Below are 23,679 nucleotides of genomic sequence, written 5' to 3'. Positions count from 1 at the left end.
TATTCCAGCCTACAATTCCTGCCTTAAAGTTACTTAAAAAAGCTTAAAACATATACTTCGAGCTTGATTGTTGAGCTCGTAAAATTCTTTTGGGGGTTTATTATAACCCCCGCATAAATGCGCTCTTCAAAATCTTATGTAGAATTCGGTATATAGAAAAAATTATTATGAATCTCTTGATTATTTTTTAAGATACAAAATCAGGCCAATAAATAACTTATGGAACCCCAACTTACGAATCGTAATTTTTTGTCGTCCTAAATTTATTTAACTGGTTGTTTTCTAAATTTGGTACAAAATCGGTTTGATTTGTCAGACGATTATTAAATTAACAACTAGACAGTATATTTAGTTGCATCCACTTTAGAGCCATGTTGCTCATAAAAGCTAAGAGGAAGACTTATAAAACTGTGAATAATGTAAACCATTTTAAAACCAAACAAATAGGCTCCATTATGTATCAATCTCTCTAAGCCATGATAAGATTACAATATAAACTGAGCTGTAAAAAAATAATTTATTCATTTGAAATGTATGCGGATTCTTAAATGACCGACATTATGAACTGAGCATGTAACTTATTGAGTTGACCACTCGTCAGTGACATCTCAGATCCTTGAGAGAGACAAGGGCTTGGTCAAGAGCCAGGCGCCCGCATCGTCCGAACGAGTATCGGCCAATATTTTTTAAACGTTCCGAGAAAACCTTGGACTTTTGACGTGATAATGAAGTATTGGAGCAGCTCTCGAAATTGCTCTGCTGCTGATTAAGAAGCACATATTATTATCCGAATACTATTGTTAAATTATGTGCCCTTTCCAGGAATTTCCAGCAGGTGGCTGGAATAGATGCCCTGCTTAATCTTGTGAAGTGTCTAATATAAAAAATGAAAATAAGTGGTATCTGGTAGTGTCCACTCTACATGCCTAAAAAGTAACTATTCACTCGAAATCAAATAAGCTATATGCTCCCGGATCGTTGTGCTCTGTGCTAAATTCAGACTGGGTTTGCATCTCTGCTAAATGTAGTAGTGAATGCTATGTCGACTTATCTACTATTACCATGACTATTAACTTGGCAGCGAACTTCTCCACAGAGTCTGGAAGATGAAGGACCTTGGTGTGTCATAACTACTTCAACTCTCCATTCCGATGAGCATGTGCGGTTCATTTGCAGGAGAGCCAACTCCACGCTTGGCTTCGTCTTTCGTTTCTCTGGAGGGCTGCATGTTGACTCTCTAGTAACATTGTATAAGACTCTAGTGCGTCCGCTCCTGGAGTACAACTCTTCTGTGTGGGCTCCGTATCAATCTACGCTCATATCGGATATTGAGAGAGTCCAGGTCCGATTCATCAGAGTTTTTGGCTGCCGAATGGGATACAACTACCTTGAAGTCCCTGTACCACTACTGAAGTCTCACTTCCGTCTTCATGACTTAGACATTCGCAGAAGGATTCAAGACTCAGTTCTCCTCATGAAGTTGATCAATGGTGTTGTGGGCTGCCCTGAGCTGCTACAGGAGCTTCCTTTTCACATTCCTGGTCGTACCAGATCCCAGGACTTGTTTGAGAGGCTTCAGTACTCTACGTTATATGAGATAGGTGGATCTGTGGACTTTTTCTCTTCTGGTGTGGCTCGATTTTGTAACCAATCGGATTTAACATTTGTTGTAAAATGGGTGTATGCCGTATATAAATAAATAAATCTAAGCGACGATATGCCACCGGATCATTTTGGTCCATGATCAATTCAATCTGGGTAAGCATCTCAGCTAAATGCTGATACTAGTAGTAACTGTTCTTTCAACTTCACCTAAGCAGAGATATGCCAGCAGAGGCTTGAGGATCAGTAAATTCTCTCTACTGATACTCATTATCTCTATAACCCAAATTTCTCTATGCGTTTACAAATATTGTAATTATATTACAATCTTGAGATATCTGGGAAATTCCATATTCATTCAAATGGTGTTAAACTGTATCTAGCATAGGCAGTGGTGCACATCCGCTTATAATGAGCACAGATGGGCGAAGTAGTATTGTGATATATTTAACTAATTCCACATATCTTAAGGCTAATCAACGACCAATAAAATTAATGAATAATAGACAGACTTCCAAAATTTTATTATCTAAGTTGTTTTCTTTTTGAAGTTATTCTCTTCTTAAATTATTTATATGCTTTCTTAGTATCCTTGGATAGCATGGAATTTTCGGTAGTATCTTTATATCGCATCGTATTTCATGTTTTATTTTGCAGTAATTTTCTGATACGTTCTAATTTACTGTAGCCATATACTGACAGTTTTGTTTGCTTAATGTATACACGAGGTTGCGTAGACATGTTTCCCAAATTTAGACTGAGCAAACTAGATGAGGTTTCTTGGTTTTAAACATGTCTGAACCAGTAATAATGCAGTTTCGATATTATGTTTTTCTAATATCATTAGTCGTATTTTGGATGTTAGAAAAATTTTCCTGTTTATGCAATCTTTATTTAATGAATTTCCAATTAGTTAAATAATGTAATTCAATTAATGGTGATTTATTTACATTCCAACGGCAATACACCAATTTACACTTTACAACAAGTTGATGGCACATGTTAAGAAGAAAAAAAACAGCAAAAAACTTAACGAGCAAACAAACAATTGGATACAACAATAGCTATGCTACAAGATGCTTAACTGTCAATGCAATGCCTTACAACTAAATCTGACATTGAATACTTAAATACTTACTCAATGAAGATATCCGACAACTCTGCTACAAATGCTAATAATACGGCGACTAGAAAGTACTACGAATCAGTTAACAAAGATAACAAAAAAGAACAAAAACAACGGACTCAATAATAACCATAACAAAGCAAAAATAACAGAGCAATGAATAACAAACGAATAAATAACAACACTATAGAATAACAAAACTATAGAGAATGTGATTAATAACAAAAAAAATTGCATTAAGACCATGATTATGACTAGAAGAGATGACTAATGCAGGTCTGGGCTGGAGTCCGCAGCAATGCGTTTGATGGCTCGAAGGGATGTGGAGAAAAAATCCACAGACGAGCAAATGTCGTTGCCCGAGTCGCATCAATCGTGGGATGGGGCTATGTCGGAGGTAGTTCCTGGCGGCATGACTCAGCTCGAACAAATGCTGCTGCCTTGTTCCTGTGGGGATGCGGAACCGGATCATTTCAAGTAGGCTGGAGCAATTGATCTGGCAGTTTATGAGCCTGGGCAGGAAGGAGATATCAGCAACTCTTCGTCTGCACTCCAGACTCCGAAGACCATACGCAGCCGACAGCTCGTCCACTGAGACGTCAAAGTATCTTATCCCAGAACGTCATCCCAGAAATCGCACAAAGCGTCTCTGCACTGACTGGAGCTGTTTGATATGTCCATGTTGGTATGGGGACCAGACCACAGAATAATACTCCAGCAGCGGGCGAGCAAGTGTCCTGAACATAAGGGCAGCAGCGCCGGTACTCAGCCCGTGTTTAACTGTCCGGATGATCAAACCCAAGGACCTTGAGGCTCTGGAACAAATGTGGCTGATGTGGGAGCCAAATTCGAATGACGAGTCGATTAAGACGCCAAGGTCCCTGATTACCTCACATCTTTTCACTCGGGATCCGTCCATGGAGTACTCGGCAACTATAACAGTCGTCCTCCTACCATAGTTGATAAGCTTGGTTTTCAAAGGGTTCACAGACATTTCGTTGGAGGTGCACCAATTAAGGACATTGTCAAGGGCGCTCTGCAAAACCTGGCAGTCGTGGATAGATGTTACCTCAATGAAAAGCTTAATGTCATCAGCAAATAGCAGGAAGGGAATACCAATGACTTCTTTGATGTCATTTATGTATATCGAAAAGAGAAGAGGACCCAGATGGGAACCCTGGGGCACTCCAGTGCTTGCAACAAAGGAACAAGATAGGTGATTGGCAAACCGGACGAACAGTCTTCGATCAGAGAGGTAGCTCTTGAACCATCGCAGCATCACCCCGACGACCCCATATCCCTCCAACTTAGCAAGAAGGTGCCGGTGACTTATTTTGTCAAAAGCCTTGCTAAAGTCTATGTAAACTGCATCCACTTGGTTTCTGCGGCTAAAAGCGTCCATCACATAACACTGGAGTGAAAGGAGGTTTGTTACTAAGGAGGTGATGTTATTACTAATTAATATTATACTTACCAGTTTTTAATTTATTGAATTATTTTATTTTTATTTATACCAAGCAGTTGTATTTATTTTAATTTACTGCACGCATTTAAATTATTTTAAATAAATTATGATTCAATTTAAATAACACTGTTACCCTCATCATTAGTTAAGTTTGTTTTTAAAGTTTAAAATTAATCTAGTTTTTATCCTGGTCAAGTTTCTTAATCTACTAATGTTTATTAATTACTTTTCGTGGTTTTCTGTTGCAAATCCATCTACTCTTCTCTAACCTTATGCGTAATTGATAAGCAAGCCCTAATCATCTTGTTAAAATGTATTTAAAATATAAAACTATTTACATATTTTTGTTGTTCTAACGTTGGCTTTCAGATGTTGGTTTGGAATATTCAGTGTTCCCTAAGATAATGCCTACAAGTCTATTACATTTTTAGTGTTTCAACTTAGAAATTCCAACTTTTTAGAAATTCCGTTATCAAAGCTCCTCTTATAAATGATACTCGATCCAGACTTCGCCAAATCTGTACATACTCTCTTTTAGCGGAAAGTTTAGTTTTATTGTACATTTATTCCTGTTCAAAGTATCAATGATCAATATTAGGCTTATGCAACCGATACCATAGGCATCTCTAGAGTTTTCCTATTTGCATTACTCAAATCATTGCTAACATAAATAAAATTCATCTCATTGTAGACTTCACCCAATGGAACGAATAAGGAAATCAAGAAGATAGGGAACTGTTCATATTCTCTAATCTATTATAACACGCTCGCCTGGCCGACGAGAGAACTTTAATTAATCAGACCACAATACATAACTTGGTACACATGCTCTCGAGCACGTCAACAAAGTAGCCTAAGCAACCACAACCAATGCAACGAGTGAGAAAATCAAGAGGTACGCAACCGTTGTAAACTATTCTCTAATCGATTGGAACACGCTCGCCAGGACGTTCGGTGAATTTTAATCAATCGGACCAGACTAAATCAGATTCATTTCTTGCCCATCTATGTACGTGCGCTGGGATCGTAAAATGTAGGCCAACTGCAGCGAGACAAGAGAAATGTTCCACGGCGCTGTCCTTCCTTGCAGAAGTCGGCTGGTCACTTTCTAGTTTCGGACCAGAACGATGAAATCCCCATGATCCTTACTAAAAAGTGAAGCGAACACTCTTACAACACATACTCCGACATCGAACATGCACCTTTTGAATATTATTCTTGACATAACTTTGCCGCTGAGCAATGCCAGTTGAAATAATTGAAAATTAACTCAAATACAGAAACCATAATTGGACTTCAACACTCTCATCCGAACGTGAGTACAAGGCCGTAGCTAACGTGGGGGTCCAAGGGGTCCTGAACCCCCAAATTTTCAATTTTGTTCAATTAATTTTTAGTAAACGATTATTACTTTTTAATTAATTCAGTACTACTGATATGCTCTGCTGAAAGATCGTGCTCAACAAACAAAAGGGTTAAGGAATTTTTATAGAACAAAATGGATTCGTACTCTCTGTCCATTACGGGAAAATATCAGTTGTCTGGACCCCCTCCCCCAATTTTATTCCTAGCGACGTTCTTGCGTGAGTAATGCGGGTATCTTGACTTCCTATAGAGTAATACAGATTGTTGGGTCTGGAAGTATTAAATAACAATACCTTTTTAGCTCAAGTACACAATATCAAGGAATGAAAACAATGTTTGTAGTATCATAGGTTCTCCCTCAAGAAAGTTTGACAAAAGTGATAAAAATGCCGCTGATACATATACTGTATGACCTCCCCCTCTAAAGAGTACTATAGATAATGGAGTAATTATCTGATAGTTATGATAACAAAATATTGTTCTCTGCCTACATTAGCCTATTATTATTATTATTAGTGATTGTCTGAGCGTAAACGAAGACCTAAAGACTTGAAATTGTGCATCAATCTTCAATGTGATATAAGGAACGCTGAGTTAGATGATGGTGCTGAGTTAGATGATGGTGCATGCAATAATGAAATGAGCTAAAACTTAGAATTTTGTATCGAGTCTCAGCGAAGCCCCTTGCGCGGTGTGGTACCTTGTAACTATATGGGCCAATCCAGTTTGAAAGCTTAGTCTAGGTGTCTCTGATGTCAAAATTATGTAGGCTTCTTCGTCGCCGACATTTTTGATCTCGAAAATGACTCCAGATTCCAGGATTCAAGTCTGTGACACCGTCTGATTCAAGACGCTGCACTAAGAGAAAGATGAACTGGACCTTAACTCGAAATTCATGGGATTTTTAGATCTTCACTCAAGAATTTTTTTATGGTAATCATAACGTCTTTATTCATTGATAACTGTTTCGTAGTAAAAATATCTACACTTATAAATATTATTACTTAACCTTTAAAAAAAATTTTAACCGGCTTTGACGGCGTGGGAGCCAAGAGATTTGTAGATATTACTAATACGTGTTCCTAGCCGTTCTGTAAATATGAATGGTACTCTAATTTCAGTAATACAAGTGCAACGTGTAAATGAATGAAATGCTGTTCACGCCTCCGTAAGTCTCGCCACCACGTGTTCCCACGAAGAGAAACTCCTGACGACCCACCCGAGACGACTCCGGGAACTCATGAATGGACGAGACGTGTGGCTGGCAGTCTGACCGACATCTACCGTACACTCGGGCTACGTTTTGGCGCCAAAACACGTGACATTTACCGGCGCGCCGGCGCCAACCGACCTGCGCTGTGGCCGCGCCGCGCGGCGTTGTGCAACAGCTGATCTCCGACTTCCAGCAGGACGCGAAACAAACCTACAGCAGTACCGCAATATCATGATAATACATATTACTGTGACCTTATAGGAAATAGAAATTTGGTTTGCAGTTATATTTCTTATCTTTGTTATACATTTGTTTCCAGTTACAAAAAAAATTTGTATTTGTAATGTTGGTAGAATTCCATCACTTTTCTGTGTATTATGATACAGATTCATTTCGCAAAAAATAAACTTTTGAGTTTAACTTTCTTTCAACTCCACAATATACGTAGCGTATTTTCTGTAAGGAAAGAATAGAAAAGTGGAATATGCACCCTTGGGATGCACTCCCCATCTGTTCCACAATTTCGACCATATTAAAAGAATTCCAAAATTAATAATACTTATTATATTCAAAACTTTAGTTGCGTTTAAAATATATAATTTTAGTTTTGGGGAAAGAAGTTTTAAAATCTTTAAAATAATGAACTCAAACATGACCAACTGCTTGTAAGTTTATGAAAATTCTTAGTTCAGAACCGGAATAAATATACTCGAGTCGTGGAGAACATTTAATTAAAAGTATATTCGATTAAGATTTGATCTGAGGGCCAATTACAATTTTTATGTACACGTATGGCAAAGCATCTGTAATATAAAATTGTGTCTGCACAATTGATAAGCAATTCTTTAAAACATGTTTAACAGCTCAAGTTATAAAGGTATGTTTAGTCTCAGAAACCCCATAAATATTTTTTTAATTACGTATAACCTATCTTCTGAATATTTTAGTTCATACAAAAACTGCCTACCTTGGAGTTTATATCTACATGTATTGGGGAGCGGGAGTGAGTTATTGGCTTTGCCTTAGCGAAGCATACCACTCGAGAAAAGTTTAATTTCTCTCTGTCTATCTATCCGGATAATATTTCGAAAATAAACTAACCAATAAATTTAAAATTTTCCATAAAGCATCAGTTATAAATTATAAATTTGGCTAAGCTTAGTGAATATTATTGTGTTGGTCTCAGGGTTACCATAATGGCAACGATAAAAAACAGAATAAATAAATGTTTAGACAAACTAAACCAGACGACCATTTATTTATTTATTTATTTCCAACGGTTCCACCATTTATACATGAGTTTACTTAACTAAGGATAAACTAATCAAGATGGCATACAATGACTAATAACTGTGGTAACAACAATCCTAGTAATAACATAACAAATACTAATGACATAACAAAACTAGTAATTATAACAGATAGCACAAGGAAGACATTATGCAATAATTCATAACAATACATAGCAATCATACCAAATAATGCAGGAGCAACTAGCAAAGAGAAACAGAACAATGTAACAATTATGATAATAATAACTTAACAATGAGATAAATATATAAAAACATGCAACGATATAGATATATTGTAATGTAACAATGAGATAAATATGTAACAGTATAACAATGATAAAAGTATATGTAACAGAATAACAAACAGATAAATAATAACAATTTTAAATACTGAAGATGAGGTGTAATGTGACAGTGTGTGTGTGTGTGTGTGTGTGTGTGTGTGTGTGTGTGTGTGTGTGTGTGTGTGTGTGTGTGTGTGTGTGTGTGTGTGTGGTGTGTGTGTGTGTGTGTGTGTGTGTGTGTGTGTGTGTGTGTGTGTGTGTGTGTGTGATTTGAGAGTTCAACGAGTGACTTTTATCAATAGAGTAAAAAAGAGAATAAGTTGAATATCAATGTTAAAACTCGGTGACAAGATTCTATTTCAGAGAATTCTTGCAGTGTAGTAGCCTCCTTACTCCACCAAATCCTTTCATTTTAACTGCTATGAAAACTAATTTAATGAAAAAAATAGAAATACATTATGAGGCAAGATATCTCAAGAAATGTTTAGTCTGTTGACTTTCCAGTTTTCGTGAAATTTAATTTCTACATAACAAACAATTTTCCAGTTGTAATGCATGTCCATCCATGGAATCTGGCTGAGCGTCTTTGAAATCTATGACTCTGTAAGCTGACACAGTTACTATTTTTCCAAAGGAATCTTGATTTTAAGAGAAAAGGTAATCTCAGAAATTCTAAAAAACGACCGTAAACTAAGAATTCAAAATTTGGGTTCAATATTACAAAACATTTCAGAAAAGTAATCAAGGCCATCAAATCATTCAAATATCTTGTAAAAAAACTTTTCTAAAACGGTTTGGAGCATCATAAATAATAACAATTCTCAATATGAGTCAAATTTGGGTATAAAACTGTGGATAATACGACTGAGGTTGCAAATGTATCGGATTTTCTCATCCGTGGCTTGTGAGCAAGGACCTTGTCTACAAGGAAAACCCAAGCGCAAGCAGAGTCCAGTTACCTCACTGGCACTGGCTCCTGTCACTCATGATGACCTCGAAACCATCCAACTGCTACCAGCCGAAAAATCAAACAATATGAATTTATTGTCACTATAGCTTATTAAAAATGCTCGAGGCATATTGTGAGACCATTAACCCAATTAATCAATCTGTCTTTTGAACAAGTATTTTCCCTCGCTGCTTAAAACCGCGAAAGTAACGCCAATCTTTAATAAAGACGATCAATTTTCCATACACAAATATAGGCCTATCTCAATTTTTTCCGGTTCTTATTAAACTATACTGTAAACTGCGTTTAATCAGAACGCTTGTGTTCTAAATAAACAAACACCGCTTTCTGAGAAACAATTCGGTTTTAGAAAGAGTACGTAAGTCGATCATAGACGCAGTAGTGAGTCTAGTTTACACGGTTGTAAAGGGGATGGAAGGTTAAACTCCCACTTTAGGTGTGTTTCTCGGTCTAAATAACACCATGTTGACCACGGAAAACTTTTTGACAAACTTGAATTTCATGGCATCAGAGGCGTGCTTCTGAGCGACTTACCTCGTTCCTAAACCATATAACACAAATTGTCCAAATCTCAAATACATTCTCTAAACTGATTCACATAAGATTTAGAGTCCACCAGGGATCAATACTCATTCCTATTCTTTTTCTTAACCATGTCAATGACATAGGGTCATCGTTACTGCAGGGAAGACTTCTAAAGTACGCTAATGACGCGACACTCTGGTTTAGAAACAAATAAAAAACAATCCTAGAACAACTATCTTCCGTTGAAATTAAAATTTGTGTCCAAGTTTTAGTAGCCTAAATATATAACAGTAAACTATTAAAAATTAAATATCCTGACTTTCGTATTGCGATCAGGAATTTCAAATGACGAGCCACCTGCCTTGTGGAATTCTTGGATGATAGATGAAGTTGACTGTTCCAAATTCCTTAAAATAATAATTGGTCGTGGAAAAACATCATTGATTTGGAATGCTCATATTGACCATAATTATTTGCTCCAGAAATTTCTCGAGCATTTATCTTCTAATGCTTGATTTACCCATATGTCACTTGCGGTGTGTTTTTGGTGTAGGGGGGACAGCACAAATGGTTAGTCTATAAGAGGTTTTAAAATGCAAAAGCAAATTATTCGAATAATTGCACAACTTAAGTTCATAGAATCTGGCAAGGAAGTCTGTAAAAGGTTAGAACTACTAACTCGCCCTAGTCTGTACAATTTGGAGACAGCATTCTTTGGTATGTCTAAACTTGGCTTGAAAAGATTCATGGATACGATACAAGAGGCAGATACGCCCACCGAACTGAGAGACACAGGACGGAGGTTTACGAACACTTACCCTCACAGGCAGAGGTTCGTTTTATCAACAAGTAACAAAAATTCAATACAGAAAGCCCCAATGCTCAAGGCTTTAAAACTAGTTTGAAACGCTTTATAGCGTCCCAAAAATGTTATAGTGCTGACAACTTTATCCCACACGACTAGATGACTAGATAAACAATTGAATTACCGGTGAACAAAAAAAAGTACCTCTGAATACTGAGCAATTCCTTGACAATTTAAAATATCACATTTTAACATCAATCTAACACATGAGTTCAAAGGCAATAATAGTTTAAAAACTACAGTCCAGTTACGATATTGCCCATAATTTGAAATGCTTTCGAGAAACAAGACTACTTTTTAGAAAACTAAGATTACCCTAGTAAGACATTAGTAGTAAAAAAATTAATATGAATAACTAGTGATTTTAATAGGTAAAGATAAATCGTTAAAACAGATTTTTGAGGTTTTTGCAAACACAGATAACGGATCAATCAACTTAGTCCAATCAACTTTATAAGCACACGAGCTGGTTTATTTTGAAATCGATAAAGGGGTTTTTTCCTAAGAAAGCACTCAAACTCGCCACATTTGTTTTAGAAGGGACCACAATTTTTGCGTTATCGATAGATTAAAAATATAAAAATGAAACATTTTTCATATTTTATGTTTTCTCAGCTTAGTACATTTACACGCGACTGGCAGAAACATAAATAATGTATATATCACCGTCAGTTAACAAGGTAAAGAGATTTAAAGTCACCACTTTAAATGTGTTTTTATGGTTAGATGACGCTGATTTAACATTTATATTTACTTGTGTGACGGTAAGTTTTCCACTTTGATAATACTTAGTTACGTTCATTGGAAATAATATGTTTTTCACCAATAAAAAGAATACTATCCAAACAGCCTGTATATCTACATTTACTCGCCTTCGGCTCGCTGGGGGCTACGCCCCCAGGCCCCCAAAGTAAACGCTTGCAAATTCGGGGATAAGCGGAATTCGGTGACTGGTTAAGTCCGGACATTAAGTAAATGACAAGGGATTTAAAAATTGACCTTTTTCATAGATTTTTTTCCGGATTCGTAAAAACTTTTGACTTTGAGGGCATTTTGCGGTTAAACCGTTAGAGATACGACAAAAAGTGACTGGACCTTTCTTGTTGGAAATTTAATTTTGTCTTTCGATTGTGCCCTCAGATCTGATCTACGACCTATGGTTTAGCCAGAAATGAGCTCGGGAGAAAAGTCTGCACGGGTCAGCTATCTTGAATTGTTTAGTATAAACATAATAAAAACCGACCTCAAGGCAGTATTTTAAGTCGAACAGGGGGTTTAATATCACCAGGAGACTATCTAGTCAAGGCGAGAAATTCCCTGGGTGGGTGATTAATGTTAAGGAGGTTAAGACAAGAGGGGGTTTAATTTCGTCAGGATATTGTCTGGTCATATGAACAAATTCCCAGGGGGGGTTAACGTTACCGGGGGATAAGTCTCCAGGGGGTTATCTGGTCATACCAGGATCTTCCCAGGGGGGGGGGGTTAAGAGATTTGGTGACTGGTAAAATTCGGACATGAGGTCATGGCAGGAAATTCCCTGGGGGGGTTTAATGTTACCAGGGGGGTTAACACATCAGGGGGTTGAATGTACAGGAGGTTATCAGGTCATACCAGGAAATCCCCGGGGGGGGGGGGTTAATATTACCGGGGGTTAATGACACACTTGGGCCTTTTTTAGAGGGTATTGTGTCTGTGAACATAATAAATATTCCTCTGTCCCTATCTACTATTGACGCTTAGCTAACGCTCAGCCAACTCCCGAAGTCACTGAACCTTTTCTGTAGATCACGTGATTTCCTAAATCCCGTTTAAAATTTGTTTTGAGTTACGACCAACCGTTTAGCCGCTATCAAGCCCGGAATGTAAATTTTTAGGCGAAAATGTCCAATATTTTCACTTAATCGCGTTTTGCGGTCAAACTAAGGGAAATATAGTAAAAAGTCACTGGACCTTTTTTGTAGGTCATCTTATTTCCTAAATAAAACGTTAGTCTTATTTTGACCTCCGACCAATGGTTTCGCCGCTATCGACCCCAAAAACAAAAGTTTCGCGTAAAAGTTACAACAAAATTGTACATAATCACGTTTTTCGGCCAAACCAATCGAGATAGGGCAAAAGATTACTGGACCTTTTCTGTAGATCGCGCAATTTGCTAATTTGATGGGTCAATCAGATTTGAGCTACGACCAACGGTTCGGCCGCTATCGGGCTTGAAACATTATTTTTATCGAAAAAATCTCTGGAATTTCAAATGTTCGAGCGTTTTGTCGCTTAACCATGGAAGATAGAGCAAAAAGTCATTAGACCTTTTTTGTAGTTCACTTCATTCCTGACTATGAATTTTCCGTCAGATCCGAGCTAGCTCCAACGGTTCGCCCGCTATCGGGCTTACAAAAAATGCCTGCAGGGGTGAAGAATGCGCGATTTTTTGGGAATTTTTTTGAGGGGTTGAAAATGAAAAATTCTCACTTTTCGGGATTTTCCTGGTGGTTACACGTGGAAAGCTATCAGTGTACCAAATTTCAAGTCTCTAACTCATCTGGAAGTAGGTTAGAATTAGTATACGTGAGTGAGTGAGTGAGTCAGTCAGTCAGTCAGTTACACATGCGGTTGTATATATATTAGATTCAAGTTTTTCTCCCTCATAGTTTCGGAGTTGGTTTTGAGACTAAAGATCATGATAATTTTACATAAACTGCACACATTTTTGCACGATTTCAGGATTTTCAATAATACATTTTTATAGCCACAGTTTGTTAAGCTCCAAGAAATTAAATAGGAATGATAGATTTCAGTCGGTTCACATCAAATTGATTATGGTTGGCTTTAGAATTGCAATTGAGTTACTTCAAAATTATCTGCTTGTTCCAGACTCAAAGAAACATTCCTGAGAGATGCCAAGAACTCGTGAAGTAAAAGAAACCCTTAACATTCTTATATTGTAAGAGAGATAACATTATTCTCACCTGAAGCCCTAAGTTTTCTGTAGGTCTACACGGAAATCACAAAGGCTAAATGCAATGCCAGCTTCTCTAGATCTTCCATCAATAGTTTAAGAAATGCAATCTGACAAGCAGTCGTTCATCTTGTATCTGCAAATTAATGCAATGCAAACAAGTGATCGAATCTTGTAACCAATCAGATTGCTGGAGGCAGTCCAATAAACAAGATGGCTGCCCACCTGACAGCTGCAACACTTATCTTGTTGATTGAAAAAGTAACGCGTTTTTCCTTATTTTTAATCTCAATGTTGGATTCTTCAGGCAGGGATTTTCTGTGTATGACAGTTACATAGTCATTGGTAAAGCAGTGATTAAACCGTGATCCTTTTTTGGCTGGAACTAATGGCCTTTGCAATCCATTAGCTAAACAGAGATAAACGACTGATTGGTTTAGGATTATTTGGGCTGATAGTGAATTAGAATCAATCTTCCTTTCCAAGATAGTAATAATCCAATAATCACGTAATCAGGAATAATTCCTTATATAAATGGAATATATACTGTACATTTAGGCAGGTCGGATTCATCTAAACGAATTCCTATACGTTTGGATGTTTCAATTCTGTTTTGTTTACTCTTATAAATCATTCCCGAATTCCAAAAAGGCCCATTTTCGTATGGCCTTAACTTGGCATCAGGGATTAGTGACATGGGCAATTATCAGAGCATCGTATCAATGAAGTTACAAGAGGTTATTTATTTATGTATTTATTTATTCTTCCAACGGAATTACACCACTTGTACATGTAATAAGTTAATAAGAGTGTAAATTATTAATAGCACTAATATAATGCATTAAGATATATAATTAAATAACAAACAGTGTTAAAATAAGTAAACAAAAAACTGCGAATTAGTAATAAATATAAGTTAACAAATAATCAACGAAAAGGTAAAAAAAAAACAAAAACAATAATAAATAGTTAAATATAAAAACGAAGCAACAGTAATATATGTGTGGTGTGATAAGAACTAAATAACAACTAAGTGATAACAAAATTTGACACATGCAAAAGTAACAATAAATAACTAGCAAGAAAAGATAAATGATCAGGAACATGCGTAAACATAAACAATAATCAACAACATCTTAAATAATTTAACATTAAAATCGATAAAAACTAAATCCACTACATGCATACCAGTGACGTGCGTATTAATGAAAGCTCTCCAAAATTGCCCAGGAAAAGTAAAACTAATTGATGAAAAATTAAAACTTGCGTACACCCTTAAAATCACGCCAAATGTATCAAAAACTACATGGAATACGTGAAATTGAAGGTAAAGGGTTTGGATTTCCAATGTCGACATTTCCATATGATGTGTAAGTATAGAGCGGAGCTCCTGTAATTTTAACATGTTGAAATAAAGCTAGCTACCGATCCTTCACCGTTACCGCCTGTAGATTATGGAACTCCTTACCAGATCATGTCAAACAAATTGAGAGCCGAAAACGGTTTGTGGCGGAGCTGAGACGAAAATACCTGGACCGGATGATTGGGGCGGGCGGCGGGGCTACTCTTTGAATCGTGACTGTGTGAATGGAAGAGTGAATGGAATACTGCAAGTGTAAGTTATAGTTAATAAGTCTTAATTTGCATTGATAAGACATATTTTTAAGAGGTTAAATGTAAGAAAGGACCATATGGTCCTAATTTCGCCTCAATAAAGAAGTGTTTCTTTTTTTTAGCTCTGAAAGGAACTATTAATAGTTTTGGACATTTTGAATATTTGCAAAAATGGGGTTATGTGCAATGTAAACTGCTTCAATATATCAGGAACATCCTTCAATGCTTCAGTTTTACATTGAACGGAAGAGGAATAGAACATAAAAATCAAGTCTCTTGTATCATGAAGACAGACTATCGCCGTTAACAAATCCTTAGTAAATACTGGGATCCTCCTAGTTCTAAATTTATTTACTTCAAATAAACATTTCTTTTTATAATTTTGTCCATTTATTAACTCTCCTGCAAATAAATAACGTGGTTTCTCCACGCAATACAAACATGAATACTACGAAATAGTAATTGTACCGTGAAGAGTTCATTTCAAATTTGATTTGTCGCTATGTCGTTTGGAAAGTAGGTATCAATCTCTAATTTTTATAAAATTGCTACATTTTGAAGCCCTTTGCAATGATGGGGTCACTTAAAGTGGGTGTAAATGTGAGAATTTTGAGTTGCCCTCAAAACTTTAACTTTAGTAAAACTGTCAAATAATAACATTTCTTATGGTATACCACTGTCCAAAGGATATTTATTTGTTTGAACACTATAAAAATCAAATCAGAGTAGTTCCCTACTTTTATATAAGGTGGATTAAACCAATAATGTTTTCAGTGGATGAAACACAGAATTACAAACTATCAAAAAATTCAAAATGGCGACCTACTTACGGAACACTCAGTAACTTATTCCCTTTAGACGTGGTTAAAATAATGTATGGATAATAATTGTTTGTAATCAGACAAGTACTCCTAAAATATGACCATAAAAAAGTTATAAGTTCAAACAGGTACCAAAAAGAATTCACATAAGGAGATATATGTTGTACAGATATAAATAACAAACAATAAATAATGTTTTATTTCTGTTCGTTTTCAATGAATTCATTGGCATTCTTTTCATTTTCGCCATTGGTTTATTCATGAAGTCTATTTTCCTGTTAACGAAATTTTTTAAATAATTGCCGGAAGGGAAGGGAAATACGTCTCGTAAAGAAATGTTCTTTCCTTGTGTATCTCAATAGGCTACAGGTTTTAATTTGAAAATAACATTTTTGTAAACTACATTATCCGTAATAACTTTAAACAGCTCACATTAACGTGTACCGAAATAGTCCTTGGCACGTAATGTAACTAAATGTATAAACATTACTCAAATAAAACTTGCATTCTTCGTACAACATAGTACCGGAGGAATACAAGGATAGGTCAGGTTAGCATAATAGTGATGCTTCTATATCAAGGATCGGCGTAGAACAATCACGAGGTAGCAAGGATACCAGATGAGAAGGATGAGCTGTCTTCTGATAGGTCGAGAAGGATCAGGAGATATTCTTCCAATAACATGCTTTATTTCACTCGTACTATATTTATTACCAACTAAACATAACTTAATGCATCAACAGTGAAATTTACAGAGAGCATAGATATACGTATATAAATAATTAATAGATGGTGATAGTACATAACTATTTCAATACTCTACACATAACATTTTTATATCCATGAAGTTTTGAGCTTTTCGGAGTCACTAGCAGCAGGTAGCTGCTGTAGTGTGTTGTTGTAACTTGCAGTGTTAATTTATTGTCATTATTATTTTATTATTATTGTTATCAGTATTTTTATTGTTATTGCTATTGTTATTGTTGTTATCATAATTTATTTCTTATTTATTTATTTATTTATTTAACTTCAAACGGTCAAAAGACCAATTTACAACGGGTTACAGTTTTACATAGTTTCTCAAGATGACTAATACTTATAAACACAAAGGGCCAAGCCAAACATGCAACGGAATTTAAAACTTTAAAAAAACTTAAGGTATGAGAAGGGACAAGCCAAACATGCAATTGGACTTTAAACTAATTGGATTGGACTTTATTAGATTTGTTGCAACGTATTGTGTAATCTAGTTTTGTAATCTATTTAGTAATTTCAAGTAGCAATCTATTAACTTGTATGTTACTTGTAGCATTGCTTCAGATTAATCACTTCATTATCGCTGTGCATGATGTTACCAAATATCTTTATATATTTATTAACGTATTTAGTTGCCTACTTATTTTGGTATACTAGTGTAGTTCAGTATCACATCATCACTGTGATTTTTCAACAACTGTACCTGGCTCTTTTACATCCAGTCACTATCTAGTAATTGCCATTTCTCAATCCATATTTTTGAGTCAATTACCTACTTTGCTTGCCTGAGCTTCAAATCATTGTATCATGCCATATGTTCACATATTGTATATATCTATCGTAAAATGGTGTAATCCGTTGGGAAATAAATAAAATAAAATAAAAGTTGCAGTCTTGAACCATGTTTGTAATCCCAGGATTCGGAGATCAGTAAAGCGCAATCCTGAGTTCCGGAATTCACTCCTGAACATTTTGCAACAAAATAACTAAATATGTAAAAAAATCATGTCTACTCTAAATTATTTTATTTAATAAAATATAAAATTGTACTAGTACATCTTCAAGTGAAAATTTTGTACTATTTTAAATAATTTTCCTCAAATTTAAATATAATTGTTCCATCATCGCCTTCTATATACTTATATTTTTATTTTTTTAATATACAGGGTGTTCTGAAAAAAGGTGCCCATAAGTCAGGGCGTGATTCCTCACATCAAAATAAGAAAAAAAGGTCTAATTAACATAGGTCCGAAAATGCTTAGTTACCAAGTTATACAGGGTGAAAGATTTCGTCTGAATTTCAGTTCCCCTGCTGCAACGAAGCCCTACGGGTATTTGTTGGCTGTTAATTAAGATGTACAATTTAGCGTACTTTATGTAAAATGAACTGAAAAATTGAATAAAACCGTTTCCAGACCTGTAGCTACAGTAATTTTTAAGATATGTGACGAAATACGCGAAACTTGGTCCCGAAAAACAAGTTACATTTAGGTTTGAAGCAGATTTACTATGTTAAATGTACAATAAACACAAAATATTTTTTCACGGTACTTGTAGAAAATTTAATTTCGAAGAGAAAGATGTAAAATAAGTCTATAATAGACAAACGCAAACTTTAAAAAATAACCCTTATTACATACAAAACGCATGAAAAATAGACAAAATCTGTTAAGCTCTCTACAAATGTAATATTGAAATTAAAACAGCTGTTTTATTAAAATATTTGATTTGAGAAACAAAATAATTTCTATTTAAAACATATGTTTTAACAATGTAACATTGTTTATAATAATTTAAATAAACATTACAAGCAGCTATTTTTCCATTGCTCATTAAGTGCGTGTGTTGATATGTACTTTAATACAAGTTAGTGCGAGTGCCGTTGAAGTTAATTTTTGATAGCTAATAATATCTTATTCATCATGGCAGGTAATATGAATATTATGTACACTAATGGTGAAATGGCAGACATGCATTTAATGTACGGTCTTGCACATTGCAACAGTCGTCAGGCTAGACGACTCTATCAGGAACATTTTCCTCATAGACAGTTACCGACTCATAAAATGTTTTCTTCCATTCATAGAAGGCTAAGCGAGACGGGAACCTTTAAATCTGGAAAAGTTGGTAGATCAGGACGGCCACGTACAACGTGTACAGCTGAATTGGAGGAGGGCGTGTTGGACGAAATAGAGAATCATCCTGGAAGAAGTACTAAAGAACTAGCCTTGGATTTCGGTGTTAGTAATTCAATTGTCTGGAAGATTTTACACGAGCAGCAGTTGCATTCTTATCACTATCAAAGGGTCCAGGCTCTTTTGCCTCGAGATTACTTTCCTCGTGTTCAGCTATGCCAATGGCTTATCCAAAGGTGCAGAAATCCACATTTTTTAAATTACATTATCTTTACTGATGAAGCAAAATTTTCAAGAATGGCTATTCTTAACACCCACAATACTCACATGTGGGCAATTGAAAATCCACGTGCTATTTCAGAGAACCGTCACCAATATCAGTTTTCTATAAACGTATGGGCTGCTATTCTGGGTGATAAAATTGTTATTAGTTTTTTACCTGATACGCTCAATGGTGAAAATTATTTACATTTCTTGACGACTGATCTGAATGAGTTACTCGAAGATGTGCCACTATACACACGCAACAACATGTGGTTCATGCAGGATGGAGCTCCAGCTCATTACACATTACAAGTAAGAGAATTTTTAAATGAAGCATATCCAAACAGATGGATTGGTCGAGGAGCCCCAGTAGCATGGCCTGCAAGGTCACCTGACCTCAATCCTCTAGACTTTTTCTTATGGGGACATTTAAAGACGCTTGTCTACGACTCGCCTGTGGATACCATAGAAGAGTTGCGAATAAGGATTGTTAACGGGATTCAAAGGATACGTGAGACACCTGGGATCTTCGAAAGAGTTCGGCAGTCTATGAGAAGACGGCTGGATGCTTGTATTTTGAATGAGGGGAAACATTTTGAACATCTACTGTGACGTGGTTAGTTTTTTAGGACAAGTGTAACTTTTTTGTTGAATGATAATTCAGATAACTTTTTTATGTATGATAATGTATGATTGTTAAAAATATTTACTTGATAAAAAATAATAGTAACTCATTAATTTGTTTTAATAAAACAGCTGTTTTAATTTCAATATTACATTTGTAGAGAGCTTAACAGATTTTGTCTATTTTTCATGAGTTTTGTATGTAATTAAGGATTATTTTTTAAAGTTTGCGTTTGTCTATTATAGACTTATTTTACATCTTTCTCTTCGAAATTAAATTTTCTACAAGTACCGTTAAAAAATATTTTGTGTTTATTGTACATTTAACATAGTAAATCTGCTTCAAACCTAAATGTAACTTGTTTTTCGGGACCAAGTTTCGCGTATTTCGTCACATATCTTAAAAATTACTGTAGCTACAGGTCTGGAAACGGTTTTATTCAATTTTTCAGTTCATTTTACATAAAGTACGCTAAATTGTACATCTTAATTAACAGCCAACAAATACCCGTAGGGCTTCGTTGCAGCAGGGGAACTGAAATTCAGACGAAATCTTTCACCCTGTATAACTTGGTAACTAAGCATTTTCGGACCTATGTTAATTAGACCTTTTTTTCTTATTTTGATGTGAGGAATCACGCCCTGACTTATGGGCACCTTTTTTCAGAACACCCTGTATAGGCCTATTTAATTGAATAAGATACATTTTTCAAAGTTTTAAAGGGTAAAACACAAACTTCAAGCACTACAAACAAATTTTCAAAATAAAAGCGTCTTTAAAAAAAAGTATGGTTGAAATTAAATCAGATCAAGTACTTTTAATATTTTTTCCGGTGTACAATTATCCTTGTTTCTAGACGCTTTTTTCTGTACTGAATGAGTTGCCGTATATATGCAAATATAAATATTAAATATTTAGCTGAAATTAAAATATATGATATAACGGGGTTATTTATTTAGTTATTCATTTCAACGGTAACCACTAACCATATTTTTAAAATAAGCTATAAATACAAATAAGTTATTTACAATGATATAAACATTTCATATTGGTACTATTTATAACTGATAAAAGGAATTCTCGTAGTTCAAATCTAAATAAGATAAACAGTCTAAGATGTAATCGAGTTATACAGCAATAACTGTAAAGCTAGTAAAAGAAAACGGTATGAATAACAAATTATAGCAACAAAAAAAACAAATCTGCTACTACAAGTAATATAATGTAGTAATCCTTTTAAATACAAAAATAATAAATCTCTATGAAAACATAACAAATATGTAACAAGCACTATTTTTAGGTATTAGAAGTTCTTTCTTTTATTGCCACAGTTACACATTTTTATTGTCTTATTGCCATTTTATTATCCAAATGTAGATTAATTAATATGGCAGTTATTTGTTTCCAGGAAACAAACTTTATCAATAATATCTTGGTTTTAGTAAAATATCTTGACTTTAAATGCCGAGAATCCCGGGATTGCAATCCCTGTCTCGTGTCAGTAGGGAAGTCACGAGCGTAGATCTGCGGCGGCAGCGCGGCGTGGCGGCCAAGGCACGAACTGTGCCTAGACAACAACAGTCCGCGACCTTATTGTCGGAAGACAATGGCCCAGCCATCATCAATTGTTGCCGGATTGCGGATTGGTTTTATGAGGCTTTCGGGTTAATTCTGGCTGGCGCCGGTGCTGCATTCTTGCATCTCTTTCACGAGCTTGTCTTGCAACACGGTTCTCTTGTCTGTTACGTAATCTACTGTTGTACTGTTACAGCTATGTCTCCTATTGGAATTTTCACCGTTACTCTTGTACCTGTAAAAAAAGAATTGTTGTTGCCAACAAAGTTGCTGAATGAGAACTATTCTTAATGTGGCTCTTCAATTCAATTAATGCGCCAACGAGGGGGTCCGGACCCACCAAATTTTCAAGTTTTTGTATTACTTTCTTAGTAAACGATTATTATTATTAAACTAATTCAGTATTACTGACACGTACTGCTGAAAGATCGTTCTCAACAAAGGATATGGTCAATAACATTTTAAGGGACAATATGAGGCCTTACTCTCTGTCCACTACAGGAAAATATCAGTTGTCTGGACCCCCCCAAAACTTTTCATGGCTACGTTCTTACTTGATTGTATAATGTCTGCTAAAGTAAACGTGTTAAAACTACTGAATAATAACTGAACAGTTATAATACATGTAGCTAAACGGAAAGTATTCTCTTAAGATGTGTACTTATAAAGCAGTCACCACTCTTGGGCCATTTGAATAAATGTCAGACTTGGCACATTACTCGATAATGATCCAGTATCCAGAGATATTTTCCTATAGATGACCGCCAGTAGGTACTAACCTAATGCAATGTAGGCCAAATTGTTTTGGAGTATATCTAATCCAGAATTAAGTGATAGTTCTCGTTTTAGAAAATACTCACAATACAAGTTGACTTCCAAAGGGGGATAACATCTGCACCCAATATGGCTCTCAAGCCATTACATTTTACGAAGATGAGTTCATTTATCAGCTTTAATTTGAATAACTATTATTGGACAGACATACAGTATTAAACATTAAAACTATATGTTTTGTGTTTATTCAACTAAAAACGTAAGAGTATGGGAGGAGAGGGCATGATTATTATGATATATTAATCATTTTCTTTATTTTTGAATTTTACTTGTTTGTCACAAGTATGGCCACCTAATAAGACTTTTTGAAGACTTTTTCGGGTCATCAATAAAGAAAAGTGCAAACTAGCAAGTCCATAACCCAATTCGTTATCAAGTATCTTCCTGAGTCGTAGGCTTCGTTAACGCTCAGCAGAACACATATAATCAAACTTGAGTTTTTTTATCTATTACTAAAGCTACATATAAAATTTCTAGTCCATACCTCAACCATTTTCAGAGATAGTCTGTAGAAAACAGACAGACAGATTCATACACAGACAGAAGAGAAATGTTGTAAACTTCTTAGTGATGAAAAAAATTAAAAAATTTTCAATTCCATGGCTTAATTTGTTCTCGCGATATCCTGCGAAAAGCTAAGCCTCACTAACGCTCAGCCAAATTGCATGAAGAGACATACACCATCATCGAATAAATGATACACATATTTCTATTTTGTCACTTCTATGGAGCCACATGCTAAATAACATGTCTGTAGTTAAATTCTCTTCCAAGATAGCGTGAAGAAAGACATGAGTTGTTCCAATCCCTGCTAGGCTTCGCTAACAATCAGACAATAATTATGGGCTGACGACTCGCTTACAGTCACAGTTAAGCCATGACAACTGCTGGCGCCGACTTTGAACTTCTAGCGTTGTAGGTCTATTATGTTTATGCATTCAAATTCCATGTACATTAACAGTTAATCAACCGGATTATGTCTTGTCTTACTGACGGTACACGATATAACTTTGGTGACGCCCACAGTTCACCAGTGTGGTGCTGGCGCCAACTTCGACCTTCCAGCGTCGCAGTTACGTCCTTTTATGCTACATCCATCTACAGTAAAAGTTAATCAACTTCATCTTCTCATGTTACTGAAGCTATATTCCTTGGTCGTATCGCCTAAGCTATGCTGTTCTCCCATTTGCACGCGACAATGAGCGTTTGTCTACAGTAACACAGCTTGCCCACCAGAACAACTGAGGCAACATTGCGTGGTCGTGTCACCGCTAATCGACATCTAGGTTCCAGCCTCGCTGCTCTCGCTGTTGTATGCTATCTGAGTCCATTTTCAGAAACAATTGACAAATCACTGAGGCGATATAAGATTATGATGTCGCCAATAAAACA

General features: G+C 35.7%; 1 protein-coding gene across 2 annotated transcripts in view; it reads left to right on the top strand.

Moving 5' to 3' along the window:
- Positions 1 to 23,679, top strand: part of LOC124365749 (A disintegrin and metalloproteinase with thrombospondin motifs 12-like) — a 121,397-nt gene that overhangs the window by 43,305 nt on the left and 54,413 nt on the right. The window lies entirely within an intron of this gene.

This window comes from Homalodisca vitripennis, chromosome 7, assembly GCF_021130785.1.
Source record: "Homalodisca vitripennis isolate AUS2020 chromosome 7, UT_GWSS_2.1, whole genome shotgun sequence".
NCBI classification, from domain to species: Eukaryota; Metazoa; Arthropoda; class Insecta; order Hemiptera; family Cicadellidae; genus Homalodisca; species Homalodisca vitripennis.
Note: the sequence above shows the minus strand (reverse complement) of the source record. Positions and strands in the feature narration are given on the sequence as shown.